This window comes from Eptesicus fuscus, chromosome 25 (genome assembly GCF_027574615.1).
Source record: "Eptesicus fuscus isolate TK198812 chromosome 25, DD_ASM_mEF_20220401, whole genome shotgun sequence".
Lineage (NCBI taxonomy): Eukaryota > Metazoa > Chordata > Mammalia > Chiroptera > Vespertilionidae > Eptesicus > Eptesicus fuscus.
In genome coordinates, this window is record NC_072497.1 from 12,542,364 (window position 1) to 12,554,487 (window position 12,124).

At 55.2% G+C, this 12,124-nt stretch overlaps 2 long non-coding RNA genes across 2 annotated transcripts; one reads left to right on the top strand and one right to left on the bottom strand.

Moving 5' to 3' along the window:
• Nucleotides 1–6,280: 6,280 nt before the first annotated feature.
• On the bottom strand, nt 6,281–9,292 carry LOC129148343 (uncharacterized). Its single transcript, XR_008555408.1, has 3 exons — nt 9,071–9,292; nt 7,197–7,375; nt 6,281–6,331 (listed from the first exon to the last, which is right to left on the bottom strand). It is a non-coding gene; the product is annotated as an uncharacterized LOC129148343 (long non-coding RNA).
• Nucleotides 9,293–10,910: 1,618 nt separating this feature from the next.
• On the top strand, nt 10,911–12,111 carry LOC129148344 (uncharacterized). The gene is made up of 3 exons (XR_008555410.1): nt 10,911–10,972; nt 11,602–11,699; nt 11,805–12,111. It is a non-coding gene; the product is annotated as an uncharacterized LOC129148344 (long non-coding RNA).
• Nucleotides 12,112–12,124: the final 13 nt, after the last annotated feature.

Genomic DNA, 12,124 nt, shown 5'->3' on the forward strand with positions numbered 1-12,124 from the left:
TTTTTAAAAATGTATTTTTACTGATTTCAGAGAGGGAGAGGAGAGAGAGATAGAAACATCAATGATGAGAAGGAATTATTGCTTGCCTGCCTCCTGCACCCCCCCTACTGGGGATCGAGCCCACAACCCGGGCATATGCTCTTGACCAGAATCGAACCAGGGCCCTTGAGTCCACAAGCCGAAGCTCTATGCACTGAGCCAAACCAGCTAGGGCTGACATGAAGTTTTGAAGCTTGTCAATACAACAAAATAGCACACATATAAAATCGCATATATATCAACATACGTGTACTGGCGCCATTTCGCTTGCTGGGTTTTAAAACAAGTTTTGTGATTTTGTTTTTTTTAAATATGTTATTGCTCTCAGAGGGGAAGGGAGAGGGGTAGAGAGAAACACCAATGATGAGAGAGAATCATCCATTGGCTGCCTCCTGCATGCCCACACTGGGGATCGAGCCTATAACCCAGGCATGTGCCCTGACTGGGAATGGAACCCCACGACCTCCTGGTTCATAGGTTGAAGCACAACCACTCAGCCACACCAGCCTGAGGGCATGTGGTTGTTTTAATGGTCTCCTCTGCAGTCAAAGCTCCAAAGAACAGAGACAGCCCTGACCCATTTGGCTCAGTGGATAGAGCTTCCGCCTGTGGACTAAAAGGTCCCAGGTTCAATTCTGGTCAAGGACATGTACCTGGGTTTCAGGCACATCCCCAGGAGGTGGTGTGCAGGAGGCAGCTGGTCGATGTTTCTCTCTCATTCATGTTTCTAAATATCCCACTCCCTTCCTCTGTAAAAAATCAATAAAGTATATTTAAAAAGAGAGAGAGAGACAGAGACAAAAAGGACATTTGCTTGAGAATCGAAGGCGAACTTACCAGGCACTCGAGCTCCGGGGCCTCCGGGAGGGACTCTGCTCTCGAACCCTCACCCTCAGCCTGTGACCCTGCAGCCACGGTCAGGCGGCCCCAGGACAGGGTCCTCCTGAGACCCTAGTTCCTCTGCCTCCTGAAGTGCCTCCTCCGAGGCCCTGCCTCTGCCCCTCACCTGACAGGCCGTCACCACTGGAAGCCCTGCAAGCTGGCACAGCCGACACTGTTTTCTGCTCTAAAAGAAAATAACACATTTTTATTGATTTCTGGGAGAGGGATACACACCCACGGTGAGAATCAGCTGCCTCCTGCACCTCCACACCGGGAATGGAGCCCCCAGCCCGGGCATCGAACCAAGAATCAGGCCCGAGACCTCCTGATTCACAGGTCGAAGCTCAACCACTGGGCCTCACTGGCCGGGCGCACCCACGTGTAATCGCTGCGCCCGGGGAAGAAAGACTCCTTGGCTGTGGGCTGTTAACTCTGTTAACTTAGGGTTAACAGCGCATTAACTCAGGGTTAACACCGCATTTGCTCTGAGGGTATCCTGGGTTTGATCCACCCCTGCGGAGGGGTCACCCCAGCTCCCGATCTCTTGTGGTTCGGAGGTCCTAGGGGACTTGGCTTGTAACTTTACTGTAGTTTTTCTTTGGGATGGCTTAAAAAAAGTTTAAACAGACCACGCAATTCCAGAGATGTCCACAAGGCGGCGCGCTCAGACCACAAAACTGGTTTTACCAGGTGTACTGGTTAATAATGTGGATTTTTCCCCATAGATGGAGTTAGTAGTAATGAACTAAAACTTCCTGAAAATGCTCTTTCTTTTGGCAATAAAAATATCTCTGATGTTAACGCCTTCAGAAAATTTGACATGTGAAATTTTGAAGCTGTTGACAATACCACAAAATAGCATACATATAGCATACATATCAAGTCGCATATATATCAACATATGTGTACTGGTACTTGCCATTTCGCTTGCTGGGTTTTAAAAGAGGTTTTGCGCCCAAACCAGTTTGGCTCAGTGGATAGAGCGTCGGCCTGTGGACTTAAGGGTCCCGCGTTCGATTCCGGTCAAGGGCATGTACCTTGGTTGCGGGCAGATCCCCTGTAGGGGGTGTGCATAGAGGCGGCTGGTCGATGTTTCTCTCTCATCGATATTTCTAGCTTTCTATCCCTCTCCCTTCCACTCTGTAAAAAATCAATAAAATATATATATATATATTTTTTTTAATAAAATATATTTTAAAAAATAAAATAAAATAAAAGAGGTTTTGTGTGTGTGTGTGTTCAAATATGTTATTGATCTCAGAGGGGAAGGGAGAGGGAGAGAGAGACACACGCCAATGATTAGAGAAAACCATCAATCGGCTGCCCCCTGCACGCCCCACTCTGGGGATGGTGCCCACAACCTGGCATTTGTCCTGATTGGAAATTGAACCGCACGACCTCCTGGTTCATAGGTCGAAGCTCAACCGCTGAGCCACACCGGCCGGGCAGCACCCAGGTGTCATCGCTGTGCCCGGGAAAGAAAGACGCCTTGGCTGTGGGCTGTTAACTCTGTTATTAACTCAGGGTGAACACTGCATTTGCTCTGAGGGCGTCTCCCTAGGTGTCATGGTTTCGATTCACCCCTGTGGGGGGGCCCCCCTGCTCCCCGAGACACGTCAGACGCGTGATGGTCCGAGGGGGGAGCCGGACACCACGGACACGTACAAGCTCGAGAGAAAGTTTAAGGCAAAGGTAACTCTAGTTCCCGGGAGCCGATCGGTGCATTTCCGGGGAAATATCGGGGCTCTGTCCACGGGACGCCCCTCGGGGAGAGCCGGAGCGGCAGCTGGTCCACACGCCCACACAGGTTTGGCAGCAGCAGGTCCCGGGCCGCCTGGCGCGCAGTCCGGGTGGACGGACACGGCGGCCGGGCCCCGCGTCACCGGTGTGGACGGCCCGGCCCGCCAGCGGGACCCGGTGGCGGCTGAGGTTGGCCGTGGAGGTGCTGGAAGCCCGGCGAGAAGTGACGCTCCGCTTTGGTCTGAAGATTCGGTAAACGTGGGGGTTCCCATTGGGGCGCACCGGCGGGTGTAGCTCCAGGGACGTCACCGAAGAATGCAGAGCTCGCGCTCGCACAGCCGGTTGGACTTCACCATCTCGCAGAAGGTCTCGTCCGCTGGGGAGAGGGGAGGGGGGCCGGTCAGACTTGGGGGGCCGGCCCCGCCCCGCTCACCGTTGCTGCAGGTGTGGTTGGCGACGCACGAGGCCCCCAGCTGCGGGAGCCCCGCCTTGCAGCGGCTGCAGTTCCGGCCGGAGCCCTCACAGCTCAGCAGTTCTCGTCCCACCTGTCGGGGGTGGGGGGTGGGGGACACGCAGGGGACAGGGGTTCCCGCGGCTGGAGGGGGTCCAGGCCCAGTCCCTCCAGGAGGTCCCGATCCAGTCCAGTCAGGGCACATGCCCGGGGTGCGGGCTTGATCCCCAGTGGGGGCCGTGCAGGAGGCAACCCATCCATGATTCTCTCCCATCATTGATGTTTCTCTCTCCCTCCCTCTCCTGTCCTCTCTGTAATCAATAATCAATAAAAATAAATAGGGTCCCAGATTCGATTCCTGTCAGGGGCATGTGCCTTGGTTGCAGGCACATCCCCAGTAGGGGGTGTGCAGGAGGGGGCTGATGGGTTTCTCTCTCTCTCTGTCCCTCTCCCTTCCTCTCTGTAAAAAGTCAATAAAATATTTTTTAAAAATTACTGGGAAAATATCCTCAGTTGAGAATTAACAACAAAAAAACCAAAAGAGCACAATGTCTAGCTAATATACCTGCCAGTGCTATTTCCAACCAGACACTAGTGTTTGTATGCATGGAGGTAAATACAGATACAAATAAAGATAAAGATATAGATGCTTCTATGTGTATATACTCACATATCTGTACCTGCTTAAACACTTCTAGTTACATATGCACGGTTTATTTCAAATAGTACCCCAGAATAAAACGTGTACAACATGTATATGACGTCCTTCAAGTAAGTTACTGATTACAGTGTACACGTCTACGGATCTGTAGACTTACTACCCTCAGGACGCGCTCAGCCAATTCCTGTGCAAACATGATCCTCTGCTGCCCTCCTGTGGCCGTTCAGGAAATAACATGAGAGCCGCCAAGTCTCTGTCCGCGGTGCTGAGCTCCCGGGCGGAAATCCCTGGATCCGCTTCCAAACCAGGGGGAGCCAAGTCCGCCTGGAGGACACATGCTAGCCTATCTCATTGTCCCTGATGGAGGGACTTCCCTCCCGCCAGGATCTCAGGACGCTCACGGGCACTGACCCCACAGCTGCCCCTCTGGAGGGCGTGGAGGAAAGGGGGGGTCCTGTCACCGCCTCCCAGCTCACCTGCTCCTCTGGGAAAAGGTCTCCCCCTACTTGGCATGTCCCCTGAGGCACGTGGTCGCCCTCTCCATCCTGCTGGCTGGTTCAGCATTCCCTCCAACTGCCTTAGAACTGAGCGCAGCAGCCCTAATTCTAACGAGCTGCTTCTGTGAAGGGTTCCTTTTTAGGTGGGAAATGAAATTCGATGAGGTCTGAGGTCGAAGCGCCATAGGCTGGGCGTCATTTAACAAAAGATTGCGGGGGGAGAAGGAGATATGTAAAACTTTAGACAAGAAATAAGAGGGGGGAAAAGGAGACGGCATCCCCATGTGAGGAATGTGAACCTTTCCCTGGGATGATGGAGGGCTGGGAGCCCAGGCCGGAGATGGGCCACCGGAGACTCTCAGACGCGCTCCTTGAACCCCAGCTCCCGGCTCAGGTGTTCCCACATCGCCCCAATCCTCCCGGAGCACCTCGGGCCCAGGTGAGATCTGCCAGTCGGGCTATTGTCTGCTGGTCTCAGCGGACTCCTGAGGAGCCCTGAGTGATCGGGCTGAGGAGGCCCAGGCAGGGGCCCCGGGGGCGTTGGGAGCTGGGCTCTCTCACCCATGTCAGGAGGGTAGCTTCCCTGGCCCACCCGCCGGGCCCCAACGGCCCCCCAGGCCTGGAGTCGGAAGCCCACGTGTCCCCAGGTGGCTCAGCACCTCCGGTGAGTACCTCTGGGGGGTGGGGGGTGGGAGGTGAGTGAAAGGTTTGCACGATGAAGTGCTCGCTCACGTTTGAAATGTTGGCGCCCCAAACCGCCCCCCCCACCACCAGGATCTGGTTGGAGTCCAGGGTCTGAGCGCTCCGTTTGACTCCATGATCGAATGGAAGTGCGCGAACGCTGACAGGAGAAAGCAGAAAGCGGAAAGCAGATGGCCTCTTCGGAGTATCGGCACGCCTCGGTTTGTTGAATGTATCGTTTCCAGGTTGCCATGTTTAGGCTTCATCTTAATCCCCAGCTTTTCCTCCAACTCCTGTTCCCATTTCCAATGTGAGCAATCTCGCTTCCGTTTGATGGAACTGGAAAATTCTCCGGGACGGGGTACTCAGCTGTGTGTGTGTACAGAAGGTTTCAGTGAAATAGTGTAAACATTCATGAACCAGAATTCTCACTATGACTAAGGGGCGGGGGGTGGTGGTTGAAGTAAAATCTGATACCTCTTGGAGGGAGAGTAGGAGGAGATTGGACAGTGGCCAGTTTTATCTTTAAATATGTTTTTATTGAACTGAGACAGAGAGGAAGGGAGAGGGAGAGAAAGATAAACATTGATGTGAGAGAGAAAAAACATCAATCAGCTGATGTGAATGCCCTGACCGGGAATCAAACCGTGACCTTGTGGTTCATAGGTCAACACAACCACTGAGCCACGCCGATGGCCTGTGTTGCTATTTGGATTCCTGTTGGTAAGAAACAGGATGGGGCCCTGGCTGGGTAGCTCCGTTGGTTCGAGTGTCATCCCCATACTCGAAGGGTGAGGGTTTGATCCCCAGTCAGGGCACAGGCAAGAATCAACCAGTGGATACATCCATAAGTGGAACCACGGGTTATAATAGGGCTGGCACCGGGGGGGCCGGGGATGTGGTGCAGAGCTGGGGCATCATAATTGGGGGGACTCTAGGGGACACATATTGTATGGGGAGCTCAGCAAGGTACAATGCGGGGGTAGGCGGAGTGGGGAGGCAGAGGGCAGAAAAATGCGGGGAGGGGCAAGTGGGCTTTGGGGGCAAGCTCAGGGCGGGTGGGGAGGGCATCAGAGGGGGAGGGCTGAAGGGCGCAGTGCAGGGTGCAACAGCGGTTACAATGGGGGGCTGTGAGGAGCAGGAACACAACACAGGGTGGGGGGGGGCTCGGGCGGGGCACAGACCATCGACGTCACAATGGGGTGCTATGAGGTGCAGAGCTGGAGGGGGAATTGAGACATCACAAGGGAGGGCTATGGGGTGCAGCCCCGGGTGGGCACAGGGCAGTGGGGGCAATGAGGGCCAGTCACCTTAGAGCAAACCTCAGCTATGTTCACCCCAAGCTTCCCGAAGTATATAATAACTTCCAGCAGCACTTTTCTTCAAAATAAAATAATGAATTAAAACTTCCCACAAATGCTCTTTTTTTAGGGATGTAATTCAACATATTAAAGCATAAAATATCTATGATGTAAACACCTTCAGATAATTTGTCATATAAAGTTTTGAAGCTTGCTGTCAATTCAACAAAATAACATCCATAACAAATCGGCATAAATCAACATATGTGTAACTCCATCTATTGAAAAATACCAAGTACTAACCAAAACTAGTATATAGCCGTGTGCAGTATAATGAGTCACTTTCTTTTTATTTTTTAAAAATATATTTTATTGATTTTTTACAGAGAGGAAGGGAGAGGGATAGAGCGCTAGAAACATTGATCAGTTGCCTCCTGCACACTCCCTACTGGGTATGTGCCTGCAACCAAGGTACATGCCCTTGACCGGAATTGAACCTGGGACCCTTGAGTCCGCAGGCCGATCGATGCTCCATCCACTGAGCCAAACCGGTTAGGGCATGAGTCACTTTCTTGGGGGGGGGGGGGGGGAAGGGGGAGCATATATGTTCTGCATGTAGGATCTAAAATAAATTCTCCGTATGCCAAGGGACGTGTGTAATGAGGCACTGGGAGTGTGTGTGTCCATGCGCATAAGCAGCTACACCTCTCCCTGTGGTTGCTAGAAACGTCTCCTACAGACATATCAGGCAGGGTGCGGGGGCCAGCTTAGAGGGGATCTGCCCCGCAGTTTCGGGGGCCTTCCTTTGCAGGGTTGGGGACGGGGGAGCTGCAGAACCCCGCCTGCTGTTGTAGTGCAGGGTTCTTTGTTGTGGTTTAATTTCTGCTCTAAAAAAAGAAAAGGACTCGCACGTGCCCTGTCCATGGTCTCGTCTCCTCACTAACCTGGGCTACTCTAGGGTGTGGCTCAGTGGTTGAGTGTCCACCTATGAATCCGCAGGTTAAGGTTCGATTCCTGGTCAGGGCACGTGCCCGGGTTGTGGGCTTGACCTCCGGTGTGGGGTGTGCAGCAGGCAGGTGATCAGTGATTCGCTCTCATCATTGATGTTTCTCTCTCTTCCTCTCTGAAAGCAATAAAAATACATTAATTTAAAAAAATGGTCTTTCTCCAATTTCTTTCCTTCCTGCAAGAAGCAGAGTTGTGGTCCCCGGTGGCAAGGCCTCTTGGGAGTGTGGTCACCTGGCAGCTGAACTACCCTCGTGTGGGGAGCCTGGAGCTAGGAGGCGGGGCTCACTGTCTCTCATAGTGGCCTGGCCTGAGGGCACTCCGCACCCAAACAAGGTTGGGTCCCCCTGGTATGTCCCACCACCTCGAATTCATTGGCGACAACCCATACACTCGCCGATTGTGTCCTGCCCGCGAGCATTTCAAGCTAAACTTTCACTAGCAGCCCCTGAAATTAATAATATTGACCAAAATGAGACACGATGTGTGGAGGGAGCTATAGGCGCTCCAGAGTGGCACTAAGTCATCACTGTCCTCCGTCTGTTAAAATCCAGAGGGAGGGCGAGGGGGAGGACCCCTCCCCAGCCAGCCCTCTAAATCAAGGGAAATAAAAGTGAAATTAACACGTGCGCCTTTGAAGTTAGAGTGGAGAGGACTTAAAATAAGATTGCATTTAATGTCCTATCAAAACGGGAAGAAACGCGTTGCCTGGCCTGGAGTACTTAGGGTCATGATTGGAAAAGAAAATTATGTCAGAAAAGGTCAAGACGCTGACACACGGGGTTCCCCTGCGTTCTCGCACCCGGTGGAGCTGCCTCTTCCAGCAGCCGCGGGGCAACACCGTTTCCCACGCCAGTGCAAACGCGCAGGAGGGTTTGGGGGAGCGTCTGCTTGCCCCACAGGCCCGGGATGCTCAGTGTTGCGTCCTGAGGAGGCAGGGCGGGCGGCAGAGGGGTTGGGATGGGGCCCGGGAGCCTCTAGGGTCCCTGAGTCCGTCCCCCACCCCCGCCGACCCCACGCCCTCTTTTCCTGGTTGGCGCCCCCACAGGGTCCAGCAGATGCAAATAAGGGTGCACGCAGGTCCCCTGACTCGGGCCAGCCAGGAGGGGCGCGTGGGGGTCCAGGCCAGGGTTGGGTCTGGATTATCCGGGGGCAGAGCGCTGGGCGCCCCCGCAGCCCTAAGACCCTCCGAGCTTGAGCCCAGGCGCGGGGTGGGGGGTGGGGGGCATTTGGGCTGTTCTGGGCTTTCTTTGCTTTAAAACATGGAACCCCCATGGCTGTGAAGAAATCTAGTGAAGTGTGACCCTTATCACCCAGCGGTGGAAATGGCGCCCACAGGCCGCCGGGACGCATTACAGTCGGTGTTTCATAAAGGAGCCGAATTGGGGTTTGAGCTCCTGCCGGCGGTATCGGTGGCCCCTGAGAAGCCCTCTTTCCCTGCTTCCGAGGGCGCCCTCTTTCCCTGCTTCCGAGCCGAGGCCCCAGTGGGAGGGAAACCTGCAGAAAGCCTAGAAGGTTGAGGCTGGAATGGGGATCCCCGTGTGGGGGCAGGTGCCCCTCGCCCCAGCCAGGGGACCCGGAGGGACGCGCGCCCACGCCAGGTGTCCGTGCCCCTCCCGGCGCCCCGTCCCGGGGAGATTCCTCGAGGCCGGGTGCGAGGAAACACCCGCTTCCACCCAGAACAGGCCGGCGCGGCGTCCCAGGGCAGGCAGGAGCCACGGAGTCCCCGCCCGCCCCGTCTCCGAGTGGCGGCCTCACCCCGTGGGCAGGCGGACGGCGCGGCGCGGCTTCCCCTCGGGTCACCGCCGCTCACCTCACTCAGGCCGAGGGGGCCGACCTCCCCTGCGCTCGCGCGGCCAGCGCCTCCGTCGCCGTCCAGTGGGAGGTGCAAGCATCCGGGGCTGCAGCCGGGCGCGCCGTCTCCTCCACGGGGAGCCCCGAGGGCAAGGAGCCCGGGACAAACTCCAGTCCCGGCAACCGCCCGCTCGTACCAGGGACCGCGCCAAGCGGAAGAGCAGGACCTGGGCGCGGCCGAATGACGCAGGGGGCGGCACGCGCAGACTCAGTGCAGCCCGGCGAAGGCCCCGCCCCTCCCACACCCGCGGGCTGTCGTGTCGACTTCCGGTTTCTTTACCAGGCCCTGATTAGCGGGCTTGGTGGGAATGGGCGGGCCGAGGGGACAAGTATGGGAAGCAATATTTTGTAAGATGACGTTCGCCTACCAAGTGATCAAAATCTAAGTACTGTGTGTCGCCTCAAATGCCAACGCCCATGCACGGTCAGTGTGTGAAACTACTCTTTAAGCAGCGACCTTAGGGATCCCTTACGGAAGCCGTCACTCAGCGGGCCAGGGGCGGGGCTATAGCGGGACCGGGAAGGAAGAGTATTTGGGAACGCGGAGAGGCGGGACCACGTTCTCGGGGCGGGGCTACACTGGAGTCCGGATATCTGAGGTGCCGGCCAACGCTGATAGGCTGGACCAGGACTGTGGGTGGGGCCTCGTGCTGGAGGCGGGATTAGATCAGAGCCCGGATATCCCAGGTTGTCGGACAGCGTCGATAGGCTGGAAAAGTCAATTGGGCGGAACCAAATTGGTGTCAGAAACGCTGATAGGCTGGACCAGGGATATAGGCGGGACCAAGTGCTGGAGGCGGGACTCGACCAGAGCCCGGATAGTCGGGGTTGTTCATTAGCGCCTATTTGCTAGAAAAATGAATTGGGCAGGACCAAATGGGTGTCGAAGAATGCTGATAGGCTATACCAGCGCTATGGGCGGGACCAAGTGTAGGAGGTGGGACTAGATCAGGGTCAGGATATCCGGTGGTGGAGGAAAACGTGGATAGGCTGTACCAGGGCTATGGGCAGGGCCAATTGCTGGAAGGCGGGACTAACCGAGAGACCGGATATCCTGGGTGATCGGACTGCGCCTATAGGCTGGGACAGTGCAATGGGCTGGACCAAATGTGTATCGGTCAACGCGGATAGGCTGGACCAGAGTTTGTAGGCGGGAATCAAGTGCAAGGGGGCGGGACTGGACTTGAGGCCGGATATCCGGGGGTGGCAGAAAACGCGGATAGGCTGTATCAGGGATATGGGCGAGACCAAGTGCTGGAGGCGGGACTAGATTAGAGCCCGGATATCCGTGGTAGTCGGACAGCGTCGATAGGCTGGAAATGTCGTTTGGGCGGGACCAAGTGCGTGCGGACAATGCGGATAGGCTGGAGCATGGCTATGGGCGGGACCAACTGCTATAGGCGGGACTAAAACGGAGCCCGGATATCCGGGTGTGTCAGACAAAGCAGATTGGCTGGAGCAGGGCTATGGGCGGGACCAAGTGCTGGAGGCGGGACTAGATTAGAGTCCGGATATTCCGGGTGGTCAAACAGCGCCGATAGGCTGGAATAGTGAATTGGGCGGGACCAAATGCGTGTCGAACAACGCCGATAGGCTAGACCAGGGATATGGGCGGTACCAAGTTTTTGGGGCGGGACTAGACCTGAGCCAGGAAATCCGGGTATGGAGGAATGCGCGGATAGGCTGGACCAGGGCAATGGGCGGGATCAAATGCTGGAGGCAGGCCTAGATCAGAGCCCGGATATCCGGGGGTCGGCACACATCGTCGATAGGCTGGTCCAGGGCTATGGGCGGGGTGTGTTTGGGAATGCGGAAGGGCTGCACCAATTGCTGGGTGTGAAGGGGGCGGCACTGTAGCGAGGTGAGGCCAAATGCTTGGGGCGGGTAGGGCTCAGTTTAGGGCTTATTTGGTAGGAATCCGCGAATAACTGCGGTTTTATTATTATTTTTTTTAATTCGTTCTTTTTAAAAAATATGTTTATTGATTTCAGAGAGAAAGGGAGAGGGAGGGAGAGACAGAAACATCAATGATGAGAGAGCATCACTGATTGGCTGCCTCCTGTGGATCCAGCCCTCACCCCCGGCTCGTGCCCTGACCGGGAATCGAACCCGGGACCCTTCAGTCCACAGGCGGGCGCTCAATCCGCTGAGCCACACCCGCCAGGGCTAATTCATTCTTTTAAAACATATTTTTAATTGACTTCAGAGAGAGGAAGGTAGAGGGGGAGAGAGGAACATCCATGATGAGAGGGACGCACGGACCGGCTGCCTCCTGCACGCCCCCCGGGGTCCCGCCCGGCACCTGCCCAGGAACCCAGGGGTTCGAGCGGGTGGACACGGGGAAGGGGTGGAGCCGCACGAAGTGGCAGTGACAACAGGCAGGGGGGTAACGTACAGCACGGGGACTTCGGCCCACCTTCCTCTGTCTGAAGTCAGTAAAAACCGGTTTTAACAAAGAAAGCCGTCACCACAGGACTTCCTGTCTCCTAGCTCCGCCCCAAGATGTGCACAGGCCGACATTCCCTCCGGCGGGAGCGGGACAGGAACACGGGAACCGCCGGGAAACAGCCAGACACGTCCAATAACGGGTAAGACACAGCAAGTGTCCGGCTGGAAATGGTATTTTATTTTAAAACACACCCAGGTTAATAAATACTGGAAATCTTAATAAATAGCCTTTTTATTTACATAAGGCAATGACATGCTCGGACTACTTCTATCAGCGGAACGGAAGCAGGTCTTAGCCGTGGACACGTGTGTGCGCGCGGTAACTGGACGCTCCCGGCACATGGACACGGAAACCCTGAGCCGCAGCCCATCCGCCTTCTACATGTTTTCATCTCCACGTCTCCCTCTCTTTCATGATTCTACCCACTTCACAGGAAAGGAATGGTTATTTAAAAAGGCAAAAAAAAAAAAAAAAACTCAGGAATGATACTTAAACACAGTAGCCTTGCGTTTTCCCAAAGTGCAGAAACAGTGGCGTGAATGTGTGTGTGTGTGTGTTGTGTGT